Here is a 9,640-nt window from a genome sequence, read left to right as displayed (position 1 = left end):
TGAAAAAACGCTTTAATTCATCTTCATCTTCATCTGCTTCGTTCCTCTTCTTCATCTTCACAAAGGTAACAGCAAAGTTCTTCATCTTCGTTTTCACAAGACGAAAACCTTCTGTTTCATTATACCAAAAACGAATACATACAGCGGTTCATCATCAAACTTCAAACTTTGAATTCTTCAAAACCGTTTGAAACCAAAGGCATTTGGTCTTGTTCATCTTCAAGACTCACGAATTAAGGTATTATTCGTCTTTTTAAATTCTCAAACCTTTAAGTTTTTTGCAAGTTCATAACATACGAAAATTAGGTATTATTTGTTTTGTAAATATGCAAGTTTATATTTTTATAGTTTCACTTGTAATTTAGTAATTTAGTTAAAAATGTGATTTGTTAATTATTTGCATATTTAGTAATTATTTGTGAACTTTGAAATGTTCCATGGTTTGGTTGCGACTGTGAGGCAGTGTGATTGGCCATATCAAAATTATCAACCTTAAACACTTGTCTTCATAAGCTATCTATGATTATAGCACAATGTAACTGAAACCATTGTTCACATATCACTTGGACTTTAATATTCATACCTTTGTAAATTGTATTGCACATTGATGCCAGTCACCTAGTTACTCGGATTGGTAACTTGTGTCTGGGTATGAGTTCAAGTTTCCAACTTGGTTATTTTTACCAAAAAAAATACAATGATTTTATTGACACAACTATTTGACACAAGTGAGGAGTTCAAGTAACTTAGGTTAGTAATATCCTATCCCTAGTCCTTACAATGGTTTCTTACACTCTTTAATGGGGATGTAATAGAATTTGTGGAATTAGATGGTGTATCAATGTATGCCGTCTGTTGCTACTTTCCAAACTTGTAATAGGATACACAGACGATTGTTACACTGATTTGTTTTGGTTCATGTAGTTGACTTATAGAACAAAAATAAGGCCGTATCAGATTTGTCATTATTTATATTTCTAATGTTAAATGATTTAATTTTATTATTTATATTTTGAATGTTATATTTCTAAGGTTATACAATGTTAATTATTCAAAGTATATATTTTTAGGGTTAAATATGTTTGTTAGAAATAAGTATATATGTTTAAAAGTTGTGTATTAATTTTGTTTTGAATCAATTAATCACACTAATTAGGATGACAAAAGATCGTTCTTGGATGTATGGAAGCATTGAATCGTCGGAATTTATTGATGGCGTATTAGAATTTGTAGTATTGCGGTTGAACATCAAGTTAGGACGGGGGGAGTTGGTTTTTATTGCCCATGTGTCAGTTGTGGCAATGTATCAAAGGTAGATAGTGTTGATATCCTTAGGGAGCACATACTTCGACATAGGTTTAGGCCTCAATATCATGTTTGGGTTTGGCATGGTGAGGAGGGAGTTTACAAAGAGAAAAGTGTTGTTAAGGACGTCAATAATGTGGCCGATGTCAATGAGGATGTAGTAGATCATGTTGATGGGTATGAGACAGATGAAGAGAATGTCGATGAGGACGTGGATCGTGTTGATGAGATGATGGAGGGAGTCGAGGATGAGTTAGGAAAACGTCCTCGTGTTTTTGACTTGTTGACAGAGGCTTCTGAAAAGCCTTTGTACCCTGGATGTACAAAGTTCACCAAACTAACAACAGTGTTGACAATTTTCAACATTAAGTCAAAGTTCAATTGGAGTGACGCTAGTTTCACAATGTTATTAGAAGCGTTAGGTGAGATGCTTCCTGAGGGAAATGAACTTCCAAAGTCGACATATTATGCCAAAAAGCTCATGTATCCTTTCGACTTAGGGTACTAGAAGATTCATGCGTGTCCGAATGATTGTGTGTTGTATCGGAATGAAAACGTGAACTTAGAAGAGTGTCCTAGGTGTGGGTTATCGCGCTACAAGCGTAAAGGGGCTCGGGATGCTAAAGGGCCCCCGGCTAAGGTATTGTGGTATCTTCCAATAATACCTAGATTCAAGCGCTTGTTTTCTATAAAGAAAGATGCGTTAAATTTGAGGTGGCATGCAGATAGGGTGAAGAAAGGTCACTTGCTCACACATCCATCTGATTCTCCGGAGTGGAAGAGTATTGATAGGTTGCATAAGACTTTTGGGGATGAGGTTCGTAATTTAAGGCTCGAATTGTGTATGGATGGAATGAACCCATTCGGCAATCTTAGTTCTCAACATAGTACTTCGCCGGTACTTTTAGTGATCTATAATTTGCCACCTTGGTTGTGTATGAAGCATAAGTACATAATGCTTTCGCTTCTTATCTCAGGTCCTAAAAACCCTGGCAATGACATAGATGTGTATCTTGCACCTCTCGTTGAGGATTTGAGAAAGATGTGGGATGAAGGCGTTTCAGTGTTTGATGCATATGCTAATGAGGAGTTCACCTTGCGTGCAATGCTTTTATGCACCGTTAATGATTTTCTGGCATATGGCAACTTATCGGGGTATAAGAACAAAGGGAAGAAAGCATGCCCAATATGTATCGATGACATGGAATCCACGTGGATTCCTAAGTGCAAACACGTATTCAAGCACCATCGAAAGTTCCTCCCACGAGACCACCAATATCGTAAGAAGAAGAAGTTGTTCAACGGGGAGGTTGAGGACCGTGTAGCTCATCGACCGTTGACCGGTTATGAGGTTTATGAACAGGTTAAGGGAGTTGAGACTGTATTTGGTAAAACGGGGCAAGTGCAAGGGGGTGACGACCGATTATGGAAAAAAGAATCAATCTTTTGGAAGCTTCCATATTGGAGAGATCTACAGGTTAGGCATTGTCTTGACGTTATGCATATAGAGAAAAATGTATGCGATGCCATACTCGGGACTCTAATGAACATTCTGGGTAAATCAAAGGATGTTAGGGCCGTGCGAGATTGGTTTGAATGTAAGGGTCTTCGTCCGGAGTTGTGGGCACATGTTAAGGTGAGTAAGAAAAGAAATAGAGCTAATGAAGTTGTGGCAGTAAGAAGAAGATGAGTAATGACAAAGTTTATTTGCCTCCAGCTTGCTACACATTGTCCAAAGCAGAGAAGCGGACATTTTGTGAGTGTTTGTATGACATTAAGGTTCCGTCTGGGTACTCATCCAACATGAAGAGATTTGTGAGCCTAAATGGTGAGCTGAAGTTGGGAAGCATGAAATCTCACGATTGCCATGTAATGATGCAAGTGTTCTTACCAATTGCAATCCGTGGAATATTGCCAAAACATGTGAGATATGCTATTACCGAGCTAGGTTCGTTCTTCAACACAATTTGTAGTAAAGTTCTTGATCCCTTTAAACTTGATGCACTTCAACTCGACGTGATTGTAACTTTATGCAAGTTTGAGATGTATTTTCCACCTTCTTTCTTTGACATTATGGTTCATCTTATTGTCCATCTCGTTCGTGAGATCAAGCTTTTGGGTCCAGTTTTTTTAAGGTGGTGTTATCCTTTTGAAAGACACATGGGTGTATTACAAAACAAGGTGAGGAATCCAGCACAACCCGAGGGGAGTATGATTCAAGGCACTGTGAGCGATGAGATTAGTAACTTTATAGCCGAGTATTTGGCCATGGCAAAGTCTATTAGACTTCCCACCTCTAGACATGAAGGAAGGCTTGAGGGAAAAGGAACAATTGGCTCCAAATCGGTCACACCTCCTCGAGAAAGCCTTCTACAAGCACACTTGTATGTGTTGCATCATATTCCGGAAGTTCATCCTTTTTTGAGTGAGCATTTTGATATATTGCGCGCAAAACATCCTTCTAAAGGGGATAGGGCATTGATGCAGTTGCATAACAAGACGTTTATTAATTAGTTTCATAATCGAGTAATATGCGAAGAACTCAAGGGTGTATCCGAAATTGTTAAGTGGTTAGCTTTTGGTCCTCGTGATGATGTCAACAAATATGAGGGTTACGATGTCAATGGCTTCACATTTTGGACTGAGGGTCAAGACAAGAAGTCATCGTATCTACAGAATAGTGGGGTTTCTATTTTGGCGTCATCTACATTTTACGCGAGTGCGAAGGATCAAGCGCCGGTTGATGCTAAATTGGTATACTACGGGCGGGTACATGAAATATGGGAGCTTGACTACTCTACTTTCAATATTGGTCTTTTCAAATGTAAGTGGGTAGATAATAATCGACGATGCATAAAAAATGACGACCCTTGTGTATTCACTCTTGTAGACTTAGCTCGTTTGCGTGATAGTGAGGAGCCATTCATACTAGCCACACAAGCCAAGCAAGTATTCTACATTGTGGACCCTTCTGATAAAAAATGGTCTATTGTTGTACCGGGAAAAAGAAGTATCCTTGGTATAGGTGATGTCGAGGATGAGGAAGAATATGATGCTTTTGAAGACTCCCCTCCCTTTATCAATCCAAAATCAGTGGATCAAGATGATGTAGATGATGTAGATGTTGGTTATATGCGTGTAGATCACACAGAAGGAATACATTTGAATTAAGTGATTCACAAGGTATGAATTTAAAGCTTTTAAAAGTTTTTTTGGCACTTGGTTTGTTTTGCATGAAACTTTGCACATAACACTATTTGTTATATATTATTGTGTTGAACGTATTAGAATTGTAAATCATAGTCATATTCTTAATATTACTTAGCTTATGTTCTAATATATTTCTATTCATACTCTTTCAGAACTGATATACAATGCATCTATTCAGAGACGAAATTGTCCCCGAGATTGAGACCTCGGATAATGAGCATCGTAGTTATGACAGCGAAGAGGACTAAAATGTGAGAAACGAGCGTATGGCTGAAGACGCTCCACCGATTGACAATGATTTTGAGACTGAAAACGCCCCACCAATGGATGCTCCCACTACCAGTAAGAAAAGAAAAGGGCGAGGTCCTACGAAAAACCTCAAAGTCACAGAACCCATGCATTTGGAATACAATGCATTGGGTCAACCCTGCGGAAAATGGCGTAGGCAATATGGAAAACAAGTGGGTCTATGTATCCGCAAGCTTTCCACATTGCACGCATGGAATGAGGTTCCAGAGGGTTTGAAGAACTCTCTATGGAATGATACTGTGGTAAGCAACTTTACTATTTTTACTCATTTAGTTTCATTTTAAAATTAATTTGATTGATAGTAATAAATATAAATTTTTTTTGTAGAATCTTTTCCACATCGAGAGCGATGAGGACAAGAAGAATGTGTTTCTTTCAGCTGTTGCTGAAAGATTCAGAGATTTCAAATCCAAGCTAGTAACTGGCTGGATTACGAAGAGGCGTGCCCGTACGACCAAAAAGGTCAAAACGGGAAACAAAGGTGGAGAGCAATCACCTTCGAAGATGCCCTACGAAATATGGGGTCACATATCGAAGAGGGATTGGGAGGCCTTTGTTGCCAAAAGAACAACTCCCATAGAAGTTGTAAGTATTTCATATTATATTATAGTTTACCAATTTGAATTTACTTCTTTTGATTCAGTCATTAAACTAATACATGACATTTGATTTCTATTGATTAATTAGGAAAAGCGTGGTAAAGCTTCTGATTCTGCAAGCAAAAGGAAGTTTTACCATCGCTTGGGCCGGAAAACGTACGATGAGGTCCGAAAAGAGTGGGTGGATGCGGGTTTATACCCCAATCAAAGTTCATCCATGCCCTCATCTACGACTACCTCCACATCCGTGAATACTCCTGCTGGAGATCGGGTGCGTGATTGGTATTGCGGGCTTCATTCCCGAGATGCAAGTGGTAAATTTACCATTAATGATCCGGGAACGAAGAAGGTTGCTGATGCTGTGGTGAGTTTTGAAATGCTGTGCGTGATTTGTTTTGTATTCTTTGGCTTTGATGTACTTATACTAATTGCTATATATGTCACTTTTTATTTGAACAGATGGGCTGGAAGGAAAAAAAAGCTACGGGGGAGTTCACCCCAAGAGGCAATGTTGACGCATTGCATATGGTCTTAGGGAAAGACCACAGTGGGCGGGTAGTCGAAAAAGGAGGCGTCCGCGTGGGGTTACAGAAGGCATTCGGCAAAGAGTGTGTTGCTACTCAATCCCAAACGGTGCTGCGGGATGAAGTAGCAACCCTCCGAGCGGAGATTACGAAGGACGTTCTCGCAAGCTGGCCGCCGTGTTGCAGAAGATGGGAGCACCCATTGTTGACTTGGCAAACCTGATTGTCGAGGATCAAGAAAGTCAACATGGGGATCCTAACGCTTTGGTCGAGCCAACACTCGAGCCCATTACCCCCGTAGCACCCCAGCTCATTACTAATACCCCTGAAGGGGAAAACCCCACACCGAAGAACATAAACTTCGTTACTCAAAATCCGGAGCCAACTCCAGAGCCAGTGCTACAGGTACATAGTTTTTAAATATATAAGCACTTATTAATTTAAATTGCAACGCGTTTTAATATTTTATTATGATGCTTATTATACTAAACGACACAATTTTCAGGAGGCGACTCCTTGTTCTCTTTTGCTGCCTCAGTTAGGTGTTGCTAGTGATGGCGACTTAACTGTGGTTGCATATGGTGTGGCCCAGCCAAACAAAGAGGGCCAAACAGTGCATTCAATGCCTGTTACAAGTGGCCACATCAGTGTGGCCGTGGAAACTATTGTAAAGGGGTTTGAAGATTTCTCACTTCCGGTTCCAATGCCAGCATGGAGCCTTGAGAAACTCTCACACGCTCTAGGTAGTTTCATCACATGGCCATATGCTTGGGTCCGATTCACTAACATGGTAAGAATCATTTGTACCTTATTTTTTTTTATTTTTTTAATTGCATGCTCACACTAATTTAATTGTATAAATTGAAATAGCAAAAGAGTCCAAAGGGATCTTGGAGAGAGGTCGGTTCCTCAGCAAAGGTGTCGACTGGGTCAAAGTCGATGCCAAGCACTCCAATTTTAACTGATGAGAAGCTAAAAGATCTCTCTCAAGATTGCAAATGGCTGCATTATTGTGCATCTCGCATAAGTGAGGAGGACCCACTCATTCTGAATCTGCTGAAGGAGCAATACTGCTTTTTAGAGAGCCCGTTTGTAATTATTGGTCCTAGTGACATCGGGTAATTTTTGAGAGGAGAGATGCTGAACGTAGCTCTTTTCCATGTCTACATGAGGTGATGTTCATTATCTTACAAGTTAGGCATTGTTGTTTAATTGTTTTAATGACCGAATTACTAACAAAATTTTCTTATTTGTGAGTTTAGTGCGGCTAGGCATGGCCACGGGGCGGGTTACCCGGAACCGAACCGGTCCCGAACCGCTTGGAACCGGATCCGGAACCGGAACCGTTCGCGACAGGTTCCGAACCGCCCCGAACCGCGAAACCGTGAAACCGCCGGAAAAAAGTTGCCGGAACCGTGAAACCGCCGGAAAAAAACTGCATGAACCGGACCTAAGAACCGCGGGTTGGAACCGGAACCGGTCCGGGTGAACCGGCCCACAGGTTCCATGGAACCGGAACCGGAACCGGTCCGGGTGAACCGGCCCACAGGTTCCATGGAACCGTGAAAAGATGTATGCTCATTTTATTTTTCGAGCTTTATTTTTCGGGTACAGATCGGGTTCGAGCTTTATTTTTCGAGTAGTTATCGGTTACGGATAACTATTGATCGGGTCAATATCGAAATAAGTTAATAGTCGGGTTTTTAATTGATGTATGCTCATTTTATGGCAGATCAATTTATTTCAATTAGTTTATATATATATATATATATATATATATATATATATATATATATATATATATATATATATATATATATATATATATATATATATATATATATATGTGATATGATATGACTATTATTTAATAATGCATCATGTTGCTACTTTTGATAATTGATTAAATATTAAAACTCGATAATCGAAACTCGATTTGTTTGAATGAATAATAAGAATAATCTAAACTATCTCATAGGCTATTAGAATATACATTACTCTATTACACTAATAATCGATTGTATTTCTAAGTTTGATAATTGAAACTTATTATATATAATAAAGTGAATTAGATTAATCAAGTAATCATAACCATTTTATATGATACTACCTCCTATTCAGCTGAATTGTCCCATTATTTTTTGGCACTATTCACTTATTATTCTTAATTTGTATTTTACTCTTAATCTATAAGTTAAAACATAGTCATATGGGATCTTGTTTGATTCGTCTCAATACAAGGATTATTAATATCAACTTTTTATAATTTTTAATTAAGCATAATTTGAGATATTAAGAGTTAAAATGTTGCCTCGGCAAGTGTGAAAAGTCAAATGGGACAGTTGAGCTGAATAGGAGGGAGTATTATGTATTTATACTTGTTAGTGACCTTGAATACTTTAAAATAATAAATCTATTACGCTAATAATTCATCGTATTTAATTTAAAACTTAATAATGTTCGGAACTAGACATATTGGAGTGAATGAAACTAATACAAACTATCTTATAGAGTTATAGTTACAGTTACAGATTATCATTTACAGTTAACTCAATGCTATTACTTATTAGTTATTAGTATTACTGAATACTAATATTGAATACTCTAAAGTAATTTATAGGCTATATTATAGTAAATGAAACTAGTACTTTACCTTTTTTGTTACTTTGAATTAAATAGCCTATATTATGCAATTTTACCAAATTCAATAATAAAAATATTTAATATTTGACTAGCTATAAACAAGACCAAACAAGAGGTAATTTATGCTTGTCCCACATCGACTTAGAAGAAGAGGTAATTAGTAATGACTAGCTATAAACAAGACCAAAAAAGAGGTAATTTATGCTTGTCCCACATCGACTTAGAAGAAGAGGAAATTAGTAATGACTAGCTATAAACAAGACCAAACAGCCTTGGGGCATATTTAAAAGGGTCGGTTGGCTAATTATGCCATGCTTACCCTTTGATTTGGTGAGTGCTGTATGGAAATCAAGACATATGGCCGACATATGGAAATCAAGAAATCACTTCCCTTTTACTTGATCCTTTTAACTGCTGAGTGGTGGGTGCGAACGCCTCTTTTATCACTTTGCAACGCCTCGAAAAGGTTTATAATTGGACCTAATTTGCTAAAATTAGGCGAAAAATTGATTCGGATTTATAACAGTTTGATTAACAATTGGTTCGGGTTGGTATCAGTTCGGGTTTAAAACAATTCGATTAATAATCGATTCGGGTTCGTATCAGTTCGGGTTAAAATTCGATCTTAATCGGTTTTAGTCAGGTTGCATTCGGTTACGTGCATAATTCGATCTTAAAGGTTTATATGTCGGTTATAAAATTCGGTTGCAGTTCGAGTTCGATTTTGCCCTTTTCGGTTATCAAACGGTTCGAGTGAAGTATCGGTTCGGGTAATTGCGGTTCGGTAAACCTAAAAACCTTACATTTTTCGGGTCGGATAATTTTCGGTTCCGGGCAGGATTTTCGGGTCGGGTTTGTTTTGAACAGCTCTAGGCCAATATTATAGTATTTTTTTATTATATAAATATTTAAAGAAAAAATAAAAATGGAACCGATGGTCCGACCCGCCCGTCCCGTGAGTTGGAACCGCCGGAACCGCCTCATGAACCGCCAAGGAACCGTTTGGAACCGGCCGGAACCGGAACCGGAACCGGAACCGTTCGCGACAGG

General features: G+C 38.4%; 1 non-coding gene across 1 annotated transcript; it reads left to right on the top strand.

Annotated features, from left to right (window-relative positions):
• The first annotated feature begins 8,874 nt into the window (after positions 1-8,874).
• Positions 8,875-8,999, top strand: LOC130809571 (U11 spliceosomal RNA). Its single transcript, XR_009040873.1, has one exon. It is a non-coding gene; the product is annotated as a U11 spliceosomal RNA (small nuclear RNA).
• The last annotated feature ends 641 nt before the right edge of the window (positions 9,000-9,640 follow it).

Source organism: Amaranthus tricolor, chromosome 3, assembly GCF_026212465.1.
Source record: "Amaranthus tricolor cultivar Red isolate AtriRed21 chromosome 3, ASM2621246v1, whole genome shotgun sequence".
In the NCBI taxonomy this organism is placed as follows: Eukaryota; Viridiplantae; Streptophyta; class Magnoliopsida; order Caryophyllales; family Amaranthaceae; genus Amaranthus; species Amaranthus tricolor.
Note: the sequence above shows the minus strand (reverse complement) of the source record. Positions and strands in the feature narration are given on the sequence as shown.